The 27,834-nt window shown below is 36.0% G+C and overlaps 1 protein-coding gene across 6 annotated transcripts in view; it reads left to right on the plus strand.

Annotated features, from left to right (window-relative positions):
• GRM8 (glutamate metabotropic receptor 8) overlaps positions 1-27,834 on the plus strand; it is a 356,684-nt gene that overhangs the window by 320,503 nt on the left and 8,347 nt on the right. The gene's annotated exons all lie outside the window — the stretch shown is intronic.

Here is a 27,834-nt window from a genome sequence, read left to right on the forward strand (position 1 = left end):
AGAGAATTGGGTAACAAGTGTATGAAGAAGGAATGTGTGCTACAGAACTTTAAATAGACCTTTCTTGTCACTTGCTGGTTTCTGTGATAATTAATTCTAACTGAGATGCAGAAACAATTTTGTGAAGCACAGATAGCTAAATAACTGTCATCTTCATCTACTTTAGAAAAGAATAATCAGTAATCATAGAGGGCAGTTTGTGAAAGACCACAAATGTTTCACAGAGATATTCTGTAAAAAAAAACAAACAAACAACCCAAAAGCCCCCCAAAACAAAAGAAACCTTATCTACTGCATTTCTAGAAATCAGATTCCCGTCACAAAATTTTTGATGTTTTCCCTCTGATTTGTTCAGTATCAAAAACTTGGTTGTCTTCAACAAGTGCAGTTAAAGAGAAATCCTTCCAGTTGTATTAGATGACCTTTGAAAGAGATTGGTCTTTAGTATTAAGATGCTATAAACTTTCACAATGTGTTTAGTCTACAAATGTAACTGTGAGATATGCTTCTTTATGTCACTATTATGTACAGGACAGCATCCAAGTTGCTGATGATCTTGTATAAGAAGTAAAAATAGATAATGCATTTTACAGTTTAGTCATGCCCTCAACTGCTTAATGCCTGATGGTCAAGCACTGACAACTGGTGCTCAGCTACACTGAATCTGAAAAGGACCACAGGCAGTTTAACAGTTCATTAAAAATAAGCATGTTTCTTTTGAACAATTGCAAAACTCTCTGTACGTGACAAGAATGTACTTGGAAATTCAAGAGGATGCACATAAAATGCTGTGTCATGGGACCTTATTAAAAAAAGGGATTGAGACAAATGCAGCTCCTGCATCTTATTTTGTCAATACAATCCATAATTCAGCTTTCAAAATGAAGGTATATGTAGCAAGTTTTCGACTCAGATGCCTAATAAAAATCTCATAGTCACAGAAGTTTATGTGCCTACAAGCTCATTCTGGTTTTCCTTTCTGAAATCTGGTCAGCTGTGTTACTGACCAATGAATCTTTCAGTAAGTAGCTCCAGTGCTGCTCTGTGGCCTAACAGCACCTCATTCCATTCAGCCATTGCTCTTTATAAATTCTTGGGTTCCTGGGGCATTTGAAGGGCTGCTTTAATTTGGATAAAGCAAAACTAGAGGTAAAACAAGCTGTATAGAAAATATCTTCAAGCAAATTTATCACTGAAAAATTGAATATATTTCTAAACATACAGGGAGAGGGATGTTTTATTTTTTTTTCTCAGCTAAGAATGATATAATAAACCCACATAATGGGGGAAAAATATATCTATAGATATAATAGAAAGTTAATTGCAACTACCTTTTATACTTTTAGCCTTGCTATGTAAAATGGAAAATCTTTAAATAAAATACTGTTTAGAAATTGGGTTGGAAATCCTGCTGGGATTATCTTGTGAAACTTCTTGTACCTACTAGCTCCTGCAAGTTGGAAGCAGTACAAAAATGACCTTTTTCATAGCTTTAACAGTACTTTTACCTTACTGAAAACAAGTAAACACATGTATGAAAGATAGAAGAAAATTAAAAAGGCTTTAACTTAGTTTTGAGTGGTTATTCAGCTTCTTATCTTTCTTCTCTCCTACTAAAATTATTTCAGTTTTTCATAGGTTTCATAACACCATCAAGATTTTGATCTTACAAAGATGATAAAATTCTGTGGCCTGGTAAATTGCTGTGCATAGGCTGAGCCTGAATAACAATGTGTGTACAAGCTCATCACATGCCACATCTTGAACTTGACTCACGATCAGTACCTAAACAAAGCTACATTACCTTATATTTCCTTTAGACATTTTCAAGGACAATTATGGTGACTTAACTAAAGAGTTATGTAAAGCACAGTATGTTGATGTGTGTCTCAATCCCTTGTGACCATTCTGATATTTAAGTATTGCCATAGATTCTGTAGCTGATAATATGCCAATAATTTGGACATCCACTAAAACCAAGATCCAGTTCAAAAAATTAATTAGATATAAGCCCATTAAATTTTTAATAGACTTGATAAATATAAGTTTAAAATTTCATATAAGGAACAGTGAATGCTAAATTCATATGTTATAAAGATGGAAATATCCAGGAACCAGAAAATGATGGAAGTCTGATTTCACACAGACTCATGAGCTTTATACTTACTCTTAAAAACAAAACTATTATGGGAATCAATCTTTAATTAGATTGTTAACACTGAATATGCATGTGTGTGTGTGCAAATGCTTCATTTTATGTAACTGTAAGCTCTTGCCTGAAACCATAGTAATTAGTTTAGAAGGTCCTGCAGAAGCAATAATTTAAATACTTGTATGACCACCTTCTATACTTTAATTAGTCATATGCATCTATTTTTGAAAGCTTATTTTGCTTTCAGTTTACATGAAGGTTTTTTAACCAGGGATAAAAAGACAACAAAGATCCATACAACCTGCGCCAAGAGGGTCAGAATTTAAAAGCAGCAGTAACTTTTTCCTAGTAATTTAGCTAGAAATAGATTAATTATGATCTCCATAACTTTCAACACTCATTTTTGATATGTATATACAGTTTGAATTTTTCTCTTCCTAAAGAGATGCTTTCTAGACTGGAGAGTGATTTCATAATCAGCCACTTTACCAGAAACTTGACCTTAGTAGAACAGTCAAATGATTGCTTTCATGCTGATTATCAAGGTCATGTTTACCCGATGTTTTGAAATGTATGGGTGAGATTAAAGTGATGTCAGGCTCACTGATAAGAACTGATGACACAGCACCTGCATAAATCTGTGTTTTACAGAAAACATCCACCTGTCTAATACAATACAATAAGAACGGTGGAACAATGGAGGGAAGTAAGGCACAGGACTTCATTGTCTTTTTTTTAAACTCCACTGAACTCAGATGGAATAACAGCAGGTATTCTCAAATATTATGAATGTCATTCAAATGGCACAGATACTGCACAAATGGCACAAGTACTGCACATTTCCCACTTACAAAACAGCAAGGTCAGAAGGAGATTAGAAAAGAAGCGAGAAAGTTCTTATAAGACAGAGTTCAATTGCAATGATCTCAAACTGAGGAACACAGGACATATTGCAAGTGTCTTTTCTAGTAAGCTAGCACTTGTAATTGAGTGAGGTATAGCAGAAGAGTTCACAGCAGGCAAAGCATCTATCTCCTAATCTAGTCATCAAAGAGGCACAAGAAAACCAGTGTGGCATGATGCAGAAATTGGTCCCAAATCCCCAAACTGCTTTTCAGACAGTCTCTGTAAGGGAATTGTTTGCACCATATGTTTTCCTTAGGAGCTGATCTACTGAAATGGTGCTTGAGGAAAAGTCCTACACATACAATGCAAATTATGGTACAGTCTGAAACAGCTTCCTCCAGAACACGTCACCTTCTATCCCTTTGAGCCATCACACTGCATAAAATTGTATTGATCCACAAAGATCACGTATCCCCATAAGGCTTCCAGATTGCCAAGTTTGAAATTTCTCTGCTATTCCCTCTGCATTATTTGCCTTGTCAATAAGGCTTGCAATTTCTTTGTTTCTAGCCACCATCAAAGCCACAACCTTTGTCCTTTTCAACATCCTCTTTTTTTTTTGTTTATATCCTCTCTTGTTTCCCTGCTTGTTTACTTTGTAATTTGTCCAAGATAGAACAGTCATTCCAACCAGTGCCATTTTTCTTCCATGATATCCAAAATCCTAGTTCTTTCCCATGTAACTTATACTCTGCACTTACCCCTATGTCTCTTTCTCCTCTCCTCACTGACATTGATGTTGGCTTTTTGTTACCAATTTTTGTTACTGTCATTCTTAAATATAGCAAAATTTTGCTCTGACTCCTGTATACAAACACTTTCTTTCCATCTGACTACATCCAGTATTCTCAGTCTACCAAAGTTCTAGTTTCTTTGTTTAGTGTTTTATTTCTGAAAGGTTCACACAAAGCCACAATCAAGTGAATGAGATTTTTGCAATGATGTAAAGAAACCTTGATGTCAGTGCCACAACTGCTGTTAATTCTTCCTTTAATCTTTCCTCTATGCATCCCATCTATTTTCCAAAATGCTAGAAGCTTTTCTGAAGGAACCTGTGTTAGAATTTTGCACATCTGTGTTAAGAATATAACTGGGGAATTTGACACTGTATTTTTCATTGTTTACCTAAAATAAAAGACTTGGGATTTATCTTGAGCTGACTATCCTGTCTTTTTGTGTAGTTTTAATAAACACCCTGATGTGTGTTTAAATTCTCTTGCACAACAGGAAAATGGTATAAAAATACACTGCAGGCAGGTCTGGTTTTCTAAACATCCAAAGAAGGAAAAATGCTAAATACATTATGTCCTTAAACATGAATTGCTTTACTGCTACACTAGCATTTTATAGGCATGAAGGAGACATAGATATAGGCAAGATAAATATGTGGTGTGCTACCTCCTGGCTCCTAGGCAGGGGTGGATGTGACAAGCAGATCTCATTTCTTACTGCTTCCTTTTTTGACCCTTGTCTTTGTACCTGTGTAGCTCTGCATGGTACTTGGGTGGGTTTCATGCTAGACTGTGAGCTAGTGTGAAGCACTATCAGCTGGCATTGCTTCAGCTGCACTTTCGTGAGAATGTGGTTCAGAGCCAAGCATTTTAGTGTCACAATCAAGCACTTTAGTATTTGCCTATACCCATTTTCTCTCAAGATCACCAGAATATATGAGGAAATAGCAAAACAGCAGTTGAACAGGCTTCTTCTGTATGATAATAGTTAATGTGATTTCTACACTTGTCTGCTAGAAAGAAGTTCTTTGTATTTCAAAACTCTGGCAGTCAGCTCAAGATCTGCTCTGGATAGATTTGTTTATTTTTAATTGCAACAAAGAGATTTTTAAGTGCTGTCAGTTTCCTCTTACAGAACGTACTAGTACCTTGCAGAACATGGTTTGATTATAAGCCTAACTAAGAATTTCTCTATCCTATGCATGACTTAGGCAAAAGCTTTTGCAAAAATATGCTAGACCTTTTATCTACAAAATAAGGGTTAAGCCTGATTTTAACTGTGTAATCCAAATACTAACACAAACTCTGTATGCCCTTTTGGCCATGGATGAACACACACATTCCTCTTCATGTTAAAGTTGTGTACACACATTGACAGAAGACTAGACCCCTATGGTTGCCAAATGAAACCATGGGCACCTCTCCAGTGCATGTAGTGCCTTAGAGACAATTCAAAGACCTATTTTTACTGCAGTTAGCACTACCATGCTGTTTAAAATGACACAGTGTAACCAAGAACCTTAGATCTAACTTGTCAGGTTAGCCAGCAGTGGTTTGTTTCAGAGCAACAGTGTGCTTATTTTCTTGGTGAGTGTCTTCTTTTTTATTCTAGCTTTTCATCTCTTATAAACAATACTCTCTTCCTCCTACAAAGCCACTCACTTGGGTGAAGGATATTTCACAGAGGCCTCATGTTCTATGCCTTATTTACTGCCTGTGGAAACCACTTTCTTAATACATTCACAATTCATTTCTCTCTCTAATTTTCCTTAACCAAGGCCTCTTTCACTTATCTTGAAGAATCACATGCTTTTTCCTGAAGCCATTTAAGTGTACATGTTTTCATATTCAGATGATAACCACATTTTACTCACAATGGAATTAAAGGGTGTGAATAATATCCGTGTTAAAAAAGAGATAAAAAAGGAAAACCTTCTGTTCTTCCTAAAAACTCAAATTGCCTAGATTTGTCAAAGAACATTAAGGAAACTAGAATACATGTAATTTTCAAAGATGGGTCTTGTTGTTCTGTTTCTTCTTACACAAGGCACCCCTTGTGACAGACTATTAAAAATCTCCTTGTCTACAGTTTCAGATGCCATGTCTGCTTATTTCAGGTGAATAAAGAGGTATCTACTAGGAGATGCAGTCATTTCACAGACACAGGACAAATAATGAGGAAATGTTTTAATGAATAGTGGGTTGATTCTGTTCAGAGAGCAGTTCTGTAAAACAGGCTGCAAAGAAACTTCAGAAAAGGAGATGGCAGTTTGAACATGTTAAAGTCTAACATTTGACTAAGCCCAAGATATTCTGCTTCAAAAAACTTCTTGGAATTTTTTCCTGTGTAATGAGAATGAATGACTAGCTAATGACTGTCATGAGAGGTCTTCTAGTACTGTATACAGAGAGAAAGTTTTACTAATGAATTACTTTTTTATATGTGTTCTGCTTTGAGTATTCAGGTGGAGAGAAACTAGCTTTCAGTAGATGGGAAATTATGTGTAGGAGTATTGGATAATGTAGTATGGGTCCTTTACCATGAGAGCATGTAGAATATGAGAATTTATTTCCTGCTAGGATAGAACTGTAGAAAATAGAGAGAGGCATATTTGTTGAAACTTTGTCTATACTGCCTTTGGAAGTGATTGTTGTTTTTATCCTTGAAGTACTCCTGAGCATTGTCTTTGAGAATGATACTTTGTAAAGGAGCTAATTGTGACAAGGAGCCTACTACCAAGAGGCCAATTAAGAAGGAAAAACTGTGATTCTAGTTTCAGTGAATCTTTAACTTTTCATTCATATAAAAAAGTTCCATTAGAAGGTATGGCAAAATATAGTTACAGGATGCTCTGTAGCAAGGTTATGAAGCTACTATTCTGGTAATACGAGCCAAGAACAGTTATGAGATAAACCAAAATCTAACATTTATGAGGTAAAAGGATGACACCATCTGTTCTCTCCCTGATATCTCTGATTTGATTTTCCTTTCTTTCAAGTGTCTAAAAAGAAAATATACAATTCAGTGATAAAGAAAATATTCATTAATTAAAAATGGTGTACATTTTTGGCTTTGTTTTTAATATGAGTGAACCAAAAATAAATGCATTTAGTTCAATCCAAACCATTTTTTATAAATTATGGCTTATTTGCCAAAACAGATTAAAAAAAAATATATCATTGATTTAAATTTACTGTCCTACACTCTTCCTTCATGGCAGTGCTGTACACAGTATTCTACAGTAGCTTTAGGGGTAACACAGCCTTCAGCTACAATTATTTGCAAATGGATACTGATGACTTACATAGAAAAAATGCATAGCTTCTTTCCCAGAAGGTAAAGGATATCTCAGGATACCTTCACTGAAATTATCCTTATCCTTGAACCTGTAAGTGACTTTATAAACTATGAAAATTGACGTTTTTATTGGTGAGTCCATGCAGAATTCAGTGCAGTACTCCCCAAATACACTGACAGCCAAGGCCCACAACTCTGCCTGATCATTGCCTACATTCCCAAACAGTTAGATACAGCTGCATGATCAAAAGCCCATACGTACCTGAACATAAAAATACAGAATAAATCCTCAGCTGTCATGAGAGTAGTAGGGTTTCTACTGCTGTAGGAATCTTTGTTTATCCAAGAGTTATGTGTTTCACTTTTATAATATACAAAGCACCAGAAAGCAGAGGAATAAGAAGCTAAACTGAGTGCCAATACCCACCACTATGGTGTTTATGCATCCACAGAAGTGTAGAGGTAGGTCCTAAAGCACCCAATAACATAAGTCTACACACTGTCAGAAACCAAGAATCTAACACTATACAAAAGCAATTAGATGATAAGGATATCAATACTCCATAGTTGCATTTGCTAATGCTTGAAACAATTTTGTAAGGGGATAAAATATCACAGTTAAGGGTTTAATACAGTCTTTAATGATTAATTATGACGATAAGAACTTCATGAGAGTACATTTCCTTGCAGCTAGGTCTCTAAAGCACCCTGCTTTGGCCATGCTCTAAAACAGGATATTTGACCATGCGGCTCACACTTCTAACTTAATCTGGCAACTTCTAAATTCTTAAACATTTAGAAAACAAAGTAATTTTCATTTTATACCACATTAAAAAAACCCAAACAAAACAATGTAGCTATTTGTAGTTGTCCTGGGTTCAGCAGTAGCAGTTCAGCAGAATTATATAGAACTGGGTGAGGGGATTTTGTCATCAGTTTTTCCTCCTTATTAGTTTACCTTTATATGGCATTTTTGTTGAACTCTTTAAAAACTTTCATGATGTTTAGACTTTTGAATTTTGTTCCTTAGCTATTTTCTTGCAGCTCTATGTGAGAGACCTGGTCAGTCATTCCTTGCGAAAAAAAAAGATAGTAAAACCAAACACCTGTCAATGACTTGTCTGTTATGTTTTCACATTTTCCAGCACAGTATTTAGCAAACATTGAGTGTCTGAGCAGTCAGTGTATAGAAACTTTCAAATATAAAAATGAATGTTACTGTAGCACAGAAGCTAGTATTTTATATGTGCTAAAATATGTGCTAATAGTAATTACCTATGAATTAAAAATAAGAATAAGTAAATGAAATCCTTACACTCATAACAGAAAAATTTTAATAAATGTCTTAGCTATGTCAGTTTTTCAACTTTTACTACCCATAAGAATCAGCCCTGTAGATTTTGCTTGTTATAGAGAACATTACTGTGTTTGATGAATTCCTTCTCAGAGGAAATGGGATGCCTTTTACATGAAAGAATTAGCGTTAAAGAGGATTTCAGGTTTTTCCTCTTTTGATTATCAGAAGGCATGTGGTTTGATATGACTTCCAGAAGACATGATAATGTCTTTGCATGTCTCTGATATTCTGTATTACTTTGCTGTGATAAGTTTTTTGGTATTTTATCCCCCACACTGTTTCAGTCAATCATATTTTCACACATATAATCTGCCCATTTACAATCCAGTTTTTATTAGCAGATCCTTTAAGAACCTATAACTTAAAAATAGACTGTAGCTATGATTTATCTCTGACTTTTTGGTATTGACAAGAAAGGAAAATGATAAATGTGTGAAAATGGTGGAAGAACTCTGGTGGCAAAAATATGATGTTCTGGATGAACACTGGAAGAATACTTCATTGGCAGAGGAGGAGTATTAAGGTAAATTCCCAGTTTTATTACCCATGCATTCAGAAAAGCCTGACTGCTGCAGTCACAGAGTTTTTTAATAAATGAAAGTCAGGATACTTTTCACCCCCAAAAAGGCACTGGTGATACTCACAGGAAAAGAAAAACTTCAAATGACTATTAACTTGAAAGGTTTTCACTGGGAAGAAAGGAAACAGTTGTGATTTTAAAGTACACCAAGATACACAATTGAAACTTTAAAGAGTTTTGTGATAGCATAGCATCACTCTTCTGCTGTAATATTGAGGTTCAAAATGTTCCTGGGATATAGTTTGCCTTTATTGTTTTGTTTAAATTGATTTCAATGTTTGGTTAATTGGAGCAAATGAAAGCTTTTATATTCACACTTCCTTCAGTCAGTTAACCAGTGTCACCAAGATCTTTACTGTTTTCCAAGATTGTAAATAATAGTTTTCAGAATGTCCATATAGAACTTTATAATCCTTAAACAAAGGAGCACATGTATTTAGCTTAGTAATTATGCAGGCATGCGTAGTTAGTTTAACCTTGGTTTCTCTGAATTTCATTTTCCTTTTATTGAATAGCAGTGAAAATAAAAGTGGACATAGAGTAACTTCTTTTCCAGGGGAGAGGGGTCTGGGAGTGTAAGGGTGTGTGGGGTGTGACGGCGCATTGTTTCTGGGATCAGTTATAAAGTATTAACAGCCTAAAACATAAACCCACAAATAGAATGGGTACATTCCTTTGCTGTGGACACAGCTGAATATTCCTGTTTCAGTATTTGAGTCTGTTTATAAGTGATAAAAATTATCTGATACAATATGTTATTAATTAGGGTCTTAAACTTTGGAAGAAGGCCTTAAATCTGTTCTATAGGTGCAAAATATCTGAATCAACTCTGTCAATACATTAGGAACAAAGACTTTTCCAGCACTTGATTGCTATATGCTTTGTGATCATAAAATATGAAAGATATTTTCATCCACTTACGAACTAGATTTTGCTTTTTAAGAATGGAGTGATACAGAGATATATTAGCATAGGCATAGCTATGCCATACCTATAACATTTTAAATTATGGATTCCCTTAGATCTCCACTGTTCTAAGAAACTCTCTGTTTACACACTTATAAAAATAGTATTAAAGGAGAATATTGTTTACTCATAATTGCAGAGGTAAGATTTATTAGCTTCATGATCTGCTAATGGTACAGCTTGATTTTCCTTGAGGTTGTAAGGGTAAAATGCATCACACTGTCTGACTATCTGTCCAATTTTCTCCAGAAGGCAGTGCACAACATCTGATTTCAAAGGCATCGGTTGAGTTGCATTGACTTCACAACTAGCAGCAAAACTACAGCAATTTCCTCATCTCAGCGCTTGTGGTATCAATACTATATATACCCTTGTAATGGGGAACAGTAATCTATATGAGGAAGGCAGGAAAGAAAGATGGGTATGACTTCACCTGTGCTTAATTGGAAGCTGGCCATCATGCAACCTGGCGAAAACTGTATAGACATGAAAATCCATAATTTAAAGAAACAACCTTAAATGCTGTATCTGTAATGCTGTTTCTTGGGGGTGGGGTGGGTGGGGGTGGATGCATATGTTGGCAATTGAGATTACAAAATTATAGTCTATCATGAAAGAAAATGTCCTTCTGGTCTGTATGGTTCATGTGTTGCAAACATTCACAGACAGAATGCTTGCTAAAAATTTTCCCCAAATCTGCTGAAATACATTGCATAGGGTAATACTCATGTGGATAACTGATATCTCTCAAGCAAAATGGTCTGTCTTGGTCCTTACAATGGCGTTTTCAACTGGTTTGGATGACAGCCCCTGAACTGTTCTTTGCTGAGTTCATCTCTCCATCAAATGCATGAACTCTTCCCATTATTATCTTGAACCTTGTACAAAGCATCCCCTATCTTTAGCTATTTACAAAAGGCTGTCATGCATTATCTTTTCTGCAGGACACACTAACAATCCCTACCAATTTCACTATGGCAGCAGAACCTGCTTGGAGAATCTCTTGTGGTGTTCAAAATCCCTACCTAGAGACCTTCTGAAACAATTAGCTAGAATGTATTGTTATTCAGCTTGCCACTTTGTCTCAAGTAAGTCTGTTGTCTTAAATTAGTCCATTGTTTTATCAGCACTGAGAATAGCAAAGCTGATTTTGGACTGTATAGGAACTGATGACTAAGTATGCTGCATGTGCATAAAACCACAGCCCTGCTTACTGAGCTACATCAAGATTATATGTAAAGTATTAACCTGAATTTCACCTTCATGTAACAGTTTAACTTGAATTTCATAGATCTTGCCACACATACTAAATCTTTTCTAACTTTTGAGTTTAGCCACTCTCTGTGAAAGGCATGTGAATAAGCTGCTGAAAGCAAAAATTGAGCAAAGCACTGCAGCTAATGCTTACATAACGTGTGTTGTGTTGAAAACCCTCACATTCATTTTCCTACCCTGCTGGGCCAAGATGAAGTAGCACATATGGTAAGGAAAGCCTCTTGCTGTTGGGAGACCTCTGCATTCCCTCTGCACAGAGAGGAACAATTTAGCCTCATCCCTCTCTCTTCTGCTAATCTGGCACAAATCAAATGCAAGAGACAGAGTGTGAATGTGGATGAGTGAGAAGATGCAATTTGCTGTCTCATGTGGCTAAACGCGTCTTGTTAAGTGTCAGGTTTAGAGCTGAGTAAACAGGGAAATAATATATTTATAATTCTGTTATGCAATTTGACTTGAGGCTCAGGAAGCAGTTCTCCCTGTTTTCTTACATTTCTGTTATATCTACAAAAGCTGTGGTTTGGCTTGGGGCATATGCATGGAGACTAAATGGGCTTTCAACTCCTCTTTGGTATACCTACCTTTTTGTAAATTTTGAGTTTTAATGGAAGTGCAGGAAGGCTATCAGTGCTATGGATAACAAAAGAAGATTACTTAAAAATATCTGAATTTTTCAAGCAAAACACATGCCAAACAACACCAAATGAGGAAAATCAAGTGGTTTGTATGCATTGTTTGAGCAACAGAAAAATTACTTGTGAAGAGAAAGACTGTATACCACCTCTTTCCTCAGCAATATCGTACAATATGATATGCTCATCATTTGAGGGCAAATGCCCATGGAAACTTCATAGAACCCTGAAACATGCCTTGGACTTATCCAAGGAGTGAAAGCCAGGAGCAACCAGTCATCTGGGTGAGCAGCACTTGTAAAGGAAGATTGAGAATGGTGGCAGAAATAGCAAATAATTGGTAAGAAAATGGCAAGGAGAAGGATATGTGAAACTTACTAATTTTACTAACACTGCATCTGATTTCAGTTTCACTCTCCTTTTTGCCTTCAGAAGGAAGGAACATAGCTAATATAAATTCTGGAGTTTATATTTACAGCCAAAAATAAACCTCATACAAAAATAATTTAAAAAAAAAGTTGTTGGGGGTGGTGGGAGAAGAGGCTGTGGGGAAGGGAAGGTTTTTAATGCCCTAAATGTTCCCATACTTACTGTCTCCTATTATATCCTTCTGAAGTACTCTTAGCCTTCACCTGAATAGTCTCAGGGCATTAATAATTATTTCATTCAGTACTCCTGTTGGCAAAAATTAGGTCATCCAATCAGAGCAGGCAGTGAAGGCAGGATACTATGTCAGGGATGTAGGCATCCTGTCAGGTAATAAAAATTTCAAAATGCTTTCAGAGATAAAGGCAAAAGAGGTTACAAGGTAGGACACAGAGAAATAAAGTGACCTGAGCTAAGGGTTTATTCTAAAAGGCTCAGCAGGGAGACAGTGGTTAGGATCACTTTGGCTGATAGAGGATTTGTGTCGCTGGTAAATAGCAGGGCTTGCCTTTTCATGCTTGTTTTATCATGCACTATATATTGTTTTGTCTCTTACTGAAGTTCAATAGATGGAATATGACAGGTTTATTGGTTGCGTTGCAACAATAATATATTTTAGTTAAAGTTGTCATGGGTCACTTCCATCCATGTTTCATCCATCCAAAATACTTCCTCATAGTATTATAACCTGTCACAAACACAATTTACACAATCCACTACTGCATAAAAACAATGGTGTGCTAAATTTGACTGCACTGTTACTACTCCAGGATAGATTATTTATGCAGTCAGAAAGCCAAATAATGAATAAAATAAAAGCATACATCTTATTGCACCATGTTTATTCTGTTTGCTATTCATGTAGATTTGCAAAGCGTGAAACAAGCATCCCCTTCCATTCAGAATATTATTATTGTAGATGTATGCAATATAGGCTTGATTTACTAACCCATGATAAAACAACAGCAACAACAACTTAGTTCTCCAGTTTTGTAGGAATGGTAAAATCTGTCAGACTAACATAGGGATTGGTAAAATTCTGCCAGCCAGAATAAAGTATGGACAGTATATTCAGTTGTATTTCAAAACAGCATAGAGTTTACTTAGAACCAGCCCTATCTATCTTAATTCTACCACAAATTAAAACAAAGACTAATTTGGCATCCAGTATCAGCCAACTTTTATGTAGAAGTGGAGATCCTACATGAACAGCTAGAGAGGAACAAGATGTAATGTAAACTATACCTTATAGAATGTTGTAAGATATAATCCCTCCACTGCAGAATGAATGTCTGAATATTCTAACACAGGAAAATCTTCAGTTAAAGACTGTTGCTTCCTGGAGTCTCTGGTCAAACAGCTAGAAGAAGCATTTTTGATGAGCTGTTTGACTTTAATCATATCAAACAGAAGCCTGTGGTCCTCAAGAGTACTTTATTTAATATTTAGGTACCTTTCAGTAAGTTAAATACATTACAGATGGAAGTCATTGTCATTTGTCATTTTGATTGTTAATAGTAACATTCTTGGGCAATGTCTACAAAGACTTACCAATAAAGCTAAGAGAACGGAAGCTAAAAAAACCCCACATCACATGCCGAAGCTAATATAGTTGCATTGGCAAAACTCAAATGTGTGGTTATGCCAGTGGAGGAAAGCTAATGTTAGTTTTGCATCTGTCATTCAAGGAGATGATGTAACTGTGCTGGCACAAAAGGATCTCTTCTTGGCATACACTAAGGGGCTTTGACAGTATGTCCCCAGCAGATTGGCTAGTGGCAGAGGCTTTTTAGTTTAGACAAGCATTGAATTTTGCATTGAAAACTGGGTAATCTGGCAAGATAAAACATTTAATTTGGAATAGCCCAATAAAACAGTTAAAGGAATGAACAGAGTTAGCTCTTTTGTCTGGCCACCATTTTGCATGCTACTGACTGTAGTCCAGCACATTGAATCATGTTCACTAAAAGGGAAGTGAATATATAATCTCATTAGTTTAAAAAAAACAAGGAATGTTAGTCCTTTTATTAAGATGCATTGGAACCATCACTAACAAATCTAACGATGTTTTGTTGTTTTTTTGTTTTTTTTTTTAATGACAGAAATCAGTTTTTAGTAACCAGTAATTGTGTGATCATGTTCCTTTTGGCATACAACTGCTCTCTGTTATTGTTTTACAAAATTACAGGTATTAATTGCAGCTTAAAAATAGAAAAAAAAAGAAAGCTCTTTTTAAATTTATTTTTCTGAAAGGGAAGGAAAACTACCTTTTAGTTCTTCCACTTAATTGAATTGGTTTTCCTCCAGAGAATGAATGTCCTATTTAATCATTACAGCAGATGTGCAACAACAATCTGAATATAGGCAAATGCAAACCAAAGGGATTTTCTGTTTAAAATATTGGCAACATCTTAAAAATACACAATCTGTTGAATTCTGAGTTGGCTTTGAGCACTGGAAACACAGTACTGAATAAAAGGCTTTACTTTATATTAATAACATTTATGAAATTCCTTAAGGAATAGAACCCCTTAATTTGTATAAAGTAGTCAGGTAAAATATACCATATAAAATACAGACTATTAATTGAGCTGACCTGAATGCCTTGTACTTCACACCAGTTTCATCATGTTTTAGCATTTCACTTTGAATAGTAATTTGTTACTGATATAATTATTATTTAGGTAATTTAATACCTATAATGTGCAAACTGGAGCACACTGAAACAAATTAAAGCAAATTATAATATGGTCCCTGTCTCAGTCTTCTTTATTTAGTTAAAGACAGAGCAACGAAGGTCAAAATGTCAAGAGTATACCACAGAGACAAAGGGATAGAAATATTAATAAAATCATTAGATAGTTCAGTAATACTTCTCAATTTTTATTACATATAATTCAGCAACACTTCATTATTTCTACTACTATTATAGGATTTGTGATGTAACACCTCCAAATTGTCACTACTAATACGTAGCGGTGTATCCTTTTCTTCCCGCATTTTCCTGTAAGTAACTTGATAGTACTCAATTCTAAAAACTACTTCAAAAGCTGAAAAGTATTTAGCATTTCTGGGCACATAAAGGAGAATAAGGTTACTGGGAAAAATCATCATGCTTGACCGACCTGATTACCTTCTTTGGTGAGACATCAGGGTTTGTGGATGAGGACCATCATTTAGCTGGATTTTAGCAAGGCCTTTGGCACTGTGTCACACAATTTGGGTATCTTGGTATGCAAGTTATGATGTAGTCTGGGTAGGTATACAACCAAATAGGTAAGATTCAGTTTGGATAATGGGGCTCAGAGGGTCATAGATATAGGTCATACTCTACCTAGAAGCCAGTAGAGCAGATAGACCAAGAAGAAATTTCAAGCTTACCCGAATTCTCACATAAAAACAGTGTTTGTGTCAGGTCTTTTGCCATAAATATGCATTTACAGTCTGTAGGTCTGTAGGTTAGAGAGAAACTTCAAAGACAAATTAGGAATTTGGGGAATAGGTAGCTAAGACGCATTAAAACTACTTTGTGGTTTTCTTGCTGAATCCTGGTGTAAATAAACACCTTCATAATCAAATTGATGTCATTGTCCTGGAGGACAGAGAAGGATTGTGATATGATACCTATCCAGACACATGGACCCCTGGCAAGTTATTTTCTGCCCATGTTCTGAGATTGCAACTTTCTCATTCAATCTCTTACCCAGGAAAGCTTACATACAAAGTAAATACAGCCATGCACTTCAGATGGGAGCTGTAGGACTCTTAACGTGTATCAGTTCCGGTGACGAAGCATCAGGACTCCATGCCTTCATATGTAAAATAAGTATATGTGCATCTGAGAGAAATGAGGCAATTTGGGTCACAGTAGATATGGCTGGATTAAACCATGTAGAAGAATAGCAGTATTGGCCTTGACAAAAGTATGGTTAGCCTGAAATTATATAACTGGTGCTGTGCTTTGTCACACAACAGGCTGATGTACATGCATATCGGATCGTAAAACAGCCCTACCTGTGTCTGAAGGAACAACCACAAGTATCGGTTGGAACTAGTCCTGTAGCACTAATCAGGTACCCTGGTGCAGAACTTTATTCAGGTTAAGAATATTCCTCTGCCTCTCTTTCCATGTATGACCTTTATTTGAGAGATGCAGCTGCTTGCTGGGAGTAAAGATCTGCTGTATCTGGTAGAGTAGAGTTATTGACCAAGAAGTTACCAGAATCGTAATGAAACTGTCAAAACATGGGTCATAGGGAGGCAAAAGAGGAAGCTAAAGTCATGCCACTACACGAGGCTATGCTATTGAGGTAATTCAGTGTGAGAAATAAAGATGTTTGCCCTAATATACCTTTTCTTCCCCTGGTAAATCTGCACCTGGACGGAGTTGTGAAATAGCAATGACTTTTTACCAGTTCTGCTCTCTAGGAAGAACATAGTGAGTCCATAATAGCAATGCTTATAGAAACCAGAAGAGCTTTTGCATAGCCAAAAAGGCAGTAGTTCCTTTCTCTTCTGACTTGGCGTTCCTAGGTCACTTGAGATGACAGGTGCACAGACACTGAGGGAAAAGAGCTGAGATTCTGCATATATGCCTTAAACTGAGCTCAGAGAAAGACTGCCAAAGTGAAATTCAGAGCATGAAAAGGCAGTTAACTAGAAACCAATAAAAACATTGTTGATAACCAGCAAAATAACTCTGTCTGGGTTTATACAGCAATCATATGCCATCACAGAAAGGCTTGAAATATCTCTAAGCAAAGTTCTGCTTGCTAAATTGCTTGTGGTCTCATAGTTTCTACCAGAACAGTGTCTTCTGCTATTTGGAATATTTTTCACAATCCTTATGTAAAACTAGGTAATAAAGTGTGTGGAGCAGGGACAGCTGTTCTGTGTTCTATGTGCACTTCCTAATATAGTTTTTTTATATTGTTACTGTTCATATTAGACTTTTGCCTAAGGTGACAATTTTCCATATGCACCAGATTATTTTGTGCGTGGTTTGTGTGTCACCAGCATTTTGGCAGTAGTGTGGGTTATATTTACATGTGAAAAATACAAAGGAAAATGTATGTTAGAGTCTCCTCTCTATATTCCTATTGCCTCCAACTGTTTATAAGAGAACTGCTTTTAGGGTGTTTTTTCTCTCCCTGTTTCTGCTCTGTCCTTAAACTTTTCCAGGTTCTTGTCTCTACCCATGAAAATCTCTGTTCTCTGCTTCTGTTTTGGGTAATCTAGATTGAGTTTTAGCCTAGCCTATAAAGCAGTAAAGGCTTCAAAAGCCTTATTTGAGAAGATAAGTTCTGAAAAGTCCTTATTTGAAAGTCCTTTTGGAGTTCACTTTGAAAGGGCTGTGTGCTAAATGCAGCACAGAATGTATCATGTAGCATGCAGTACACTCCCTGCACCGCAGCTAGGAACCTGGAGCCTGGTTCTAAAATCCAGTTCAGGTTAGCAGGGGTTTTATTCTGCTCCAGAACTATGTAGGGAATTCACAATGACCTTGTGAATGAATTATGGACACAAAAACAAATCACTGACAGCAAGGCAAGCAAACACTCAAGTGAAACTTTTAGGTATTAGTAGTCACAGAGAGGAAATACTTTCATAATGTACATAATTTTAAGTTGAGTTTTGACCTCTTATACTACAGTTTAGTTATTTTTCTAAAAGATCAGAGAGAAAACTGATAAAAAAAAGTTTTATTAGTGTGTATGTTTTGGTCAATTCACCACGTGGAGCAATTCAGCATAAATTCATAGAAGTCAAACGAGCAACCGTCAGTGATTAATCCTGCTGTCATTGAACTTACTGTGACTTAAGGAATGGACTCAGCAAACATTTCTAGATAAGACTAATACTTGAGTAAAACTGTGTAATAATTCTGTTCACAAGTTGCAATTGAAATACATGTTAAGGGGTGAAGGGACTTGTTTGATTGTTTGTATTTCTTTCTGTCATTCCATTTTAGCTGCTTCCTTACTTATTACATTGTTCCCATTAGTATAATATATTGGTTGTGTTTGCACAGCTTTAACTGGCAAAGGCTGCCCTGCAGTTGTATGGCCACTGGGGTAACCAGCTGTTATTTATTTAAGCCTCCATCATTTTGCATGACAGAGTAACTTAATTATGCCCTGCTTGAAAATGCTAAATAAAATTATGTTCTGAACAAGTGTACTTCACTTAATATTTGTCTTTATTAGGTGCTTGAACTCTGACACTTAAACCATATGCACTAATAAAGACATTATAAAACTAGACCTAGTTGCAAGTTAATTATTACAGAGTCCACTGTTGTTTTACAGTATTTATAGAGCACAGTTACCTCTCTAGCTCAAGTATAATGTATATTTAAAAGATTTCAGAAAATAGAAACTAAAATGCAGTTAATATCTTGATAAACCGGTAATTGAAGTTAATGTTTTGCTATGTTTTGTGAATATAAACAATAGATATTCAGTCAGTATTGGTCATTTTAAAAAGCCAGGATTGTAATACTCTATACATTTCAAATCTGAACAAGAAAAAAGATTTCTTTCTATTCAGCAATATATTCTAGTTATAAGAACTCATCTTTCAGCGACAATAGTCTCTCTGTGTTGTAGCAAAACATTTTGGTTTTATTTTAAACTGGAGTATGAATTAAATCTAAGCCATAATTTTTTTCTTTTTCCTGATAAAAACTTTCTTTCGTTAGTTCTCTATAAGGCAGATTGCTTTCATTCCCTTCTGCATCACTAGACACTTATGCATATGGAAGTGACAATTTTAGGGTTGCCAACTGGCTCCTTGAATTTTAAGTGTTCCAAAATGTCAGCTCCCATATGCCAGTCTACAGGAATTTATTTTGAATAGTTGTCCCCCTGCCACATTTGCTAGTTGATTTAACCTTAGGGTGAATATAATCTGCATTCAAGGTAGATATCTGAAGACTGAATTAATAATGAACTTATATAAAATAAATTTTGCTAAAAATTATAAAAGTTCAAAAATTATAATATCCTCTAAATTGTGCTGCATCTTACCTAGATGAATCAATCTAAGTTGTGCAAATCAGAGTGCATTTGACCAAAGAGAATTTCAACTAAGTATTTGAAAAGAGTGTGAAAGTGACTCGAAGACTGAACTACAACTCTGGTAAAAAATCTTTGGAAATTTTATAATAAAAAATATTTTTTATTACATAAAATTGGAAATAAGGTTGAAATTCCCCATTATACAGAATACCCAGCTGTTGGCCAATATTTTTTTTTTTTTTTTTAATAGGAAAAGGCTACAGGTTTTGTGTTGACCTGTCAGTGTGGGCTTTGAGGATATATTTTGTCTTGTGTCCTGAGTTTGTGTTAGCTGTGATAACAATTGTCCAGAAGTCAGGACAGTCTATCTACAACCAGATAGACTGGTTGTAGATGGGAACTCAATTTTTAAAAAGAGCAAATAAGCACATAGTGTTAGAAAATGTGTAAAAGTAAGCTCAGCTGGGTACAAAGCTAAAGAGGAGGGAACTCTGGCCATCAACATCATGCAGCTTCTCCTGGTGAAGGACTTGAGATGCTTCCAATTCAACATAACCTCCCTTTTCCTCTGTTGTTCTTGAAGAGGGCTGAATCTGTTGTCCTTAGGAACTAAAGGAACATGGACAGGGTATGTTTTACTGAAGAAAAGGGGTTAATACTCAGAAGTTCATGTATTAAGAGTTTTAGCTGCATTAATGATATTTTCCTGTAATAATTAAATAATTTGAACAATAAAAGCTAGTGTCATTGTAACTGGATTAATCACAATATTTGCTATAGCTTTGATTAGGCTGTTAAGATTTTAATTAGACTAACAATATCCTTTGTTTGGCATTTTGCCCATAAGAAGATCTGAAGTGTAACACAACATACCATAAAAATCCTCCTTCTGCATTATGTTGAAGTTTCAATTAATTTATAGCATAAGAATTTTAAACAATATCCTTCTGGTTTTCCATGCAGCACAGACTTTTTCCTATACAGTTATTTAACACTGACTTTTTTTTTTTTACTGGTATTTGGAGATTTCTCTGCTTAATTTTACAAATTGTATCTACTTTCTACTTGAGCTTTTAGAGTTCATTATATCTAAGCATCAGGACTGACATACAAATTACAGCAAACACAGAGATTGGCCTTTGGTCAACAATTGCCTACTGTGGCTCTATTTATAGAAACATTGATGAGATGAATGGATCACATAGCCCTTTAAAAACCATAATACTGCAGTAAATTGTGTGCTGTGGTATATGAAAGCTGCATGGTAGTGTGATATCTAACCTAACTTATGAGAATAAAAAAGAATCAGATTGCCTACTGATATTTTAAATTATTTTGAATGTCTGCAAGGCAGGGCCTAGCGTTTTCCGTGAGACATATGTCCTGAGGATGGACCACAGTAAAGAAGCAGACTTTATTTTTTTATTATTCTGAATAAAATCTTGTAATGCATTGCAGATGACTTAAAGCTGAACATTTATTTCTCTTTAAGAAAGTTGCTAATTTCCAATTAACAGAATATTTAATAATGTATCACTTCTTTCAATATAAACTTCTCCATCTTTTGGTATAAACCAGCATAATTTCTGATGCCAATCTACTTGTCCTATGATTTTATCTGTAAAACCGCTGAGTAAGTCTATAGGGGTTATATATCAACAGAAAATTTTTCAAATGCAGCAACTACAGAAGAGCTAAAGCATCTGAAATCTGTATAATGAAACAAAAAAAAAACAACAAAAAAAAACAAAAAAAAGAAAAAAAAACATAACAACAAAAAAGGAAGAGAAGGAAGAGGAAAGAACAAACCCAAAGAATTAACAATTGGACAACCATTACAGACCCAAGTAGAAGTTCCCAAATGATAGGACAGATTAGCAAAGCTTTGTGAAGTGAATATCTTCAAATTCACATTATCTGAGTTTCAGTTCTCTTTGTTTGGGATACAACTGTCCTCCTCTACCTCTGTGGTAAAATCAGGTATTGAGAATTCACTGGAACATGTTTGGATAAACTAAGGTGAGTTTTAGGCATGTAGTGAAATAACATTTTGGAGGGAAAACTAAGCAGTGCTATTTCCACTGAGCAGTTGACAACTCAAGAGTTTTCTGTATCTACTTACCTTAGAAGAATAAATACAATGCTAAAAAAAAGACCTAGTAAAGCCATTCCTTTCTTTGCATAAAATAATTTATGTGTAGAAGGGGAATACTTATAAACATCGTAGGAAATTTCAAAATTAGACTTAAGTGGAACAGCTGAACAGTGATATAGTTACCATAATTTATTTTCTGAAGTGCAGGTACATACACACAAGCTTTTAATGCTCCTCTTGCATCCAAGCATTAATGAAAGTTCATACTTTCTAAAGCTGGCACACATTTAACTTGAAATCAGTTATTGTACCTTTCTTTTCTCTTAAAGTTTTTGAAAACAACTGAAAAAGTACAGGTAAAAATAAAGAGGATTTGTTTTCTCAATTTTCTCTGCAATGCACAGAACTACAGATTACATTTACTGCTTTAAATAATAACATAACACATATTGTAATTTCATGTTTGTGAGAAGGCTTTGACTTTCTCTCAAAGCTTCATTTTAATGGGTAGTTTGGTAAAGAATGTTTTTAAAAGGTTAAAAAATATATATGTTAAGTAGTTTCCCATGTTTTCTATCTGAACAAATGTTTGAAGAACTTATTCCACAAAGTTTATCTTACACCTAGCAAGTTATCTTGTTATATGAGCAAAATAAGGACTGACTTGCAACTATAGTCTTTTTCTTCAAGTAAAAGATGAATTTTCTTCCCACAGGTCTAGACAGAAAAGTATATTGTGCACTGAAAGCAATAAAAATCTGTAGATACTAATTTATGGTGAAGACAGTTCTGAATAGAAACATGGATCTTTATGTTAGCTATTGGCACCTTGCCAGCAGTGTTACCTCCCTGTTCATACTCTCCTGGTTTCAAATACATTTGCCTGCAGCCAGGTTTTTCCATGATGATTTTTAGTGTGGAATCCATTGCATGGTGCTTCTTTCACAGCCACAGTGAACACAACTGTGAAACGTGTTGTCGTCCAGTCAGCTCTTTATCAGGCAGCAATGCATGAAAAAGCAATTGTAGGACATGGCGTGTGTGTGACATTAAAAGAAGGACTGCGTTTTTCTAAGACTTCTAGATTCTGCAGCATTGGGAGGATGGCTATGGATACTTTCAGTGCTTGTTTGAGAGTAAGAAGACTTGTGGTCTTTCCACCAGAAACGGAGAGGGCTGCATCAAAAGGAGCATGACCAGCAGTCGAAGGAGGTGATTCTGCCCCTCTACTCTGCTCTTGTAAGACCTCACCTGGAGTACTGTGTGCAGTTCTGGTGTCCTCAACATAAAAAGGACATGGAACTGTTGGAACAAGTCCAGAGGAGGGCCACGAGGATGATCAGGGGACTGGAGCACCTCCCGTATGAAGACAGGCTGAGGAAGTTGGGGCTGTTCAGCCTGGAGAAGAGAAGGCTGCGTGAAGACCTCAGAGCAGCCTTCCAGTATCTGAAAGGGGGCTATAGGGATGCTGGGCGGTGGACTATTCATTAGGGACTGTAGTGATAGGACAAAGGGTAACAGGTTAAAATTTAAACAGGGGAAGTTTAGATTAGATATAAGGAAGAAGTTCTTTACTCTGAGGCTGGTGAGGCACTGGAACAGGTTGACCAAAAAAGTGGTAAATGCTCCATCTCTGTCTGTTTTCAAGGCCAGACTGGACAAAGCCTTGGGTGATGTGGTCTGGTGTGAGGTGTCCCTGCCCATGGCAGGGGGGCTGGAACTGAGTGATCTTAAGGTCCTTTCCAACCATAACCACCCTATGATTTTATGATTCTATGATTTTGCTGCCTTTCCCAATCTGTGGGATGCCTGTACACGAATGTCTTTATTTTGCTATATCATTTATCTTCTGGCTATAAATGATCCAGTAAAGGCTTCCAACAGATGGGAATGAAGGCAAGAGTAGATGGAGAGAATAAGAGCAAAAAAATCTTGTGGGAAACAAAGCTTGATGCAGTTCTGGCCTTAAAAAATGAAACTCATTGAGGAAGCTGAGAAGATTCATGTAAGATACATAAAGTATTTGGTAACAAGCATAAGGTTAAAATTAAATCATAGAATCATAGAATCATAGAATGGTTAGGGTTGGAAAGGACCTTTAGATCATCTAGTTCCAACCCCCTTGCCACGGGCAGGGACACCTCACACTAAACCATGTCACCCAAGGCTTCGTCCAACCTGGTCTTGAAAAATCATAATTTAATCTTCTGCTCTTTTACTGACAACGTGGGACATGTTCAAGAGAGGCTGTGTATATCTCTCTCAACAAGATGGTTCAGACTCTAGTTTTTTATATCAAGGCTGTTTCTTTAGACTGCAAAGACTCTTCTAAAGGGCAAAATGTACAGAATTAGCCAATGAGAGACATTAGAGCAACTACATATCTTTAAATATCCACTTCTCCTTGGAATTAAAGTAGCTGAGTTGGATCTACACTAGTCACCCCAAAAGCTTGAGATGTATCAAGACTTCCCTCTGTGGTTTAGCACTTCACTACCTGCTGAACTTGTTAATCTTCTGTGTTGCAACTACTAGAAGTTAGAGAACTTGCACCTAAGTGAAAAATTTAGATTCAATTAACTCAAGAAATTACAATAGCCATATCTCCCACCTATCCAGGACATACTCCTAAAAACAGATTAGGGAACAGGATGGGTGGGATTTACCCTCCTTTTGACCTATTAAAACTGACTAGAAAAGAAAAATAAATAGAATGAGGAAACCAGCAGTTCTGTGGAGAGCCTGAATATAATCTTCAGTATGAAAGTAGGGGAGGACATAAACCAAGGAAGTAATCTGGACAAAAGTTGTGATATTACCACTGTTTGTTTTTTTTAACTCTCTACTGAAAGTGGTTGCTTTGTGTTGAACTCAATGCATGCTGTGTGCATGACATTGCCTCTGCAAGCACAAAACTGATGGAACTTTACTGGGGACCTGGAGGCTATTTTAATTCTGAGCAGTGAAGCCTAGCTGAGATGTAGCCATTCAGCTACCTGCACTGGGACAATTTGGTGTACACACCTGCTTTGATGCTTTTCAGGCTGCCAAGGACACAATTCAGTTTCAAGTACTTCCAAACTGAAGAAGTGATCAAAGTATCTCTGTTTTTCTAAAATATCCTTTTTTTGGTGCCCCAATATTTCCTATTTTAGATTTCAACTTTCAAAGTAAAAAAAGATGCATAGTCCTAGAACCAATGGTAGAAAGTACAGAAAGAATTTCTGTATGAGTTCTAATGTGGGGTTGGGGTGGGAGATGGAGAGAGGAAGATATTTAGGACTCAAGTTTTTCCCATATTATAAAGAGATCTCATGATTTTAGTTTCCTGTCTTATATCTTCTGACTGTCAAGAACAAGGAGAACAGATATAGTAGTCTTTGTTGCATCTGTGGAACGTATTACTGGACAAAAAGTTTGTAGTTCAGAAGGGATTTTAGTGTGAAGAGTGCTGAAATTCATTTCTGCGTAGCTATGAATCATTGTGAGAAAGGGACCTTTATTCTCCTGCAACTTAGAGTGAGCTACCACTGTGAAACACATGAAAAATTATTCAGACCTCATATCTTATTAAACTGAACTACTTTTGTCGCTCCTTGATTTTTAGTGCAGCTAATTCTGTAAAAGTTACAGGTAGTTATGTTCACAGTGTAATAAAAGTACCCAGAATGCACAACCATAAAACATTGTTGTCCTCTCCTCTAGTATAAAACAAGGTAACAGTCAGACAAATGTCAAACCAAGTGTGCAGCATCCTGTTTGCTAGACTTGTGCTTCATCAGGCTGCAAGAAGGGGGATTCCAAAGATGGGAAAAATTAGATTCAGGGCATATTTCTGTCTTATACATAGACTCTCAGCCTACAAATGATCATTTAAAAAAGTAGGTCCTGTTGCAATAGGATAAGGTGTAATGGTTTTAAACAAAAAGACAGGAAGTTCAGACTAGATATAAGGAGGAAGCTTTTTATAATGAGGGTGGTGAAACACTGGAGCAGGTTGCCCAGATGGTTGATAGATGCCCCATTTCTGGAAACATTCAAAATCAGGCTGGACGGGGCTCTTGGCAACCTGATCTAGTTGAAAATGTCCCTGCTCACTGCAGGGGGGTTGGACTGGATGAGCTTTAAAAGTCTCTTCCAACCTCAAATATTCTATAATTCTAACAGGAAAAGGAATAAGACCCAGGCTGTCATTGACAACTGTTCTACAGCTGAGTATGCCATTGCATTAGTGTATGGAGACAGACTGATGTACATACCATACACAATGTGTATATATATGTTCAAAGCTTTCCTTTAAAGTCTAGCAAGTTTCTTGAAGTCCTTCTTATTATCCTAATTAAAGAGCAAGTTGTAAGGGTGACCCATGCAAAAGAGGATCCATGAGGCCAAAGCTCTTTAAATACTATATTTCACTATTTGAAAACTGTTCTATCAGAAATTTTCCAACCCACTCCAGTTTTCATCTTTCAGTAATTATAAGGGCTGGTTCAAAACCACATCACCCATTAGAAATAAATCCCACTACATATGAACCATAATCTGCAACGTGAAACTATTTGTGTGTTGGTCATTTCAGTTAAATCCACAAAAAAAATACATTAGATATAATGATATTGCCCAGGCAAAATGCCTGAACTAAGTGCATTGATATCTATGGACTCTTACTGTTTCAGTGAATGCATGATCAAATTTAGAGTCAATTTGCTTACGAAGCTTACTTGAATGTAAACCTTCAGGCAGACATTTCTCTTTAGCATCTGTTAAAAGCTTGGAACTGTGGGACTTTTTATCTCAAGAAAGGTCAGTGAGATGTACCATACTGTGTGCATTTTTTGGTAATATGACTAGTACTATTACACGAATGTATACATTTTATCCTATAACATCCTGGGGTTCTTTACCCTATTTTTTATTGTCTAACCCTTGCACTGAACTGTTAGTGAAAAAGGAACCTTACAGCTTGTGTATTTGATAAGGAATTTTAAAAGACACATTTAAATGCCAGGCATTGTTACAGATTCTCCGTATGAGGCTTAGATAGCCACTTAACTACCATGAGTTGGATTTTAAAAAATGATCAGGCTTCAAAACAAAGGATATTTTATGCTGAATGGAATTTTTCATATGCAACACAGTTTGTTAAAGGTACTGCATTGATTTCAGTTTTGAAAATCCCACTAGGAAAAATATGCCTCGTTGGGAACCAAATTCTTTTGCTTTTGGACACCACTTAATCTGACACTTAACCCTGCAAGAGGCTGCTGTGCCAGTTTAATTGGAGATCAGCCTATTTGGTTCAGAGAGAAATGGATATGTTGCTGATGATTTTTGCATATGAATGTGAATCTACACAGAAATCCTTTCACAGAAGTCTGAAAACACCTTCTTATTAATGTACCTGTGTGAGGTTTGCATTAGAAGTGTTCGTGCACAATGTAGGTCAAGCTCTGCTTTCATGCACACTGCTGTCATTTTTGAGATTGAAAGGAACTGAATTATTTCACTGGTGTGAGAAAAGGCTGTATTGTGTATATTTCCTGATGTATTATCTTGATGTATTATTGAAATCAAAGGTGCTGCTCCTAGTACTTTCCTCAGCACAATAGGAAGACAATCCTGATTGTCTTTTCAGTCTGGTGTTGTCCCTGAAAGCAGGTTTAGCTTATTAAAAATTTTGAAGCACTGTCGACCTTTTCTTAAAGAGTATATTGTGCTATCCCTCGTTTTATGGTAATATCTGCAGTTTTCTGTACAATTATACAGATACTTTGCAAGGTGGTTCAGAGTGAGGGTCCATGCTTCCAAAATACATATGTCACATTTCTCACCTAACGTTGCTTTAAGTGAGAGCACAGTTCGTTTGTCATCTCTAAGGAGAAAACATCTAATGGAAAAACAATGTAAATTGAAAGACACTAAAAATGTCCAACCTTAACAGTGACTGCACACCACTTTATTATGTCTCTACTTTTCTGCCAAGGGCCAAGTTACCCAAAGGCACTTAATAAAACAGGTAATCTGAAGCTGACATTGCAGACAGACTTATGCTTTATCTCCAGATTAATGTGATACTATTGGCCTGTGTTTGAAATCATGGCTGATGACAGTGTCAGTGAATACTCTGCAAAGGCAACGAGCAGGTTTTACTTTGGTATCTTTTTCAGTATAATGATTACTGAGATTTCCTACTGAGTTTAAGAAAACACACAGAACTGTAAAGTAAAATTGATGTCTCATAAAATATGTAATAAAATGTAATTTCCTAAGAAAAATAAATGTTGAGCAGAACTACAGTTAATATTTCTCATACACTATCTGAATATTTCTTCAAACAGAAATTTCTCTACTGTTCTTATGGAGTGGTCCTTGTCATTTTCTTTTATGGGACTATGGA

Source organism: Pezoporus wallicus, unplaced genomic scaffold (assembly GCF_028554395.1).
Source record: "Pezoporus wallicus isolate ANWC-B61680 ecotype Strahan unplaced genomic scaffold, APGP_CSIRO_Pwel_v1 contig_6966, whole genome shotgun sequence".
In the NCBI taxonomy this organism is placed as follows: domain Eukaryota; kingdom Metazoa; phylum Chordata; class Aves; order Psittaciformes; family Psittacidae; genus Pezoporus; species Pezoporus wallicus.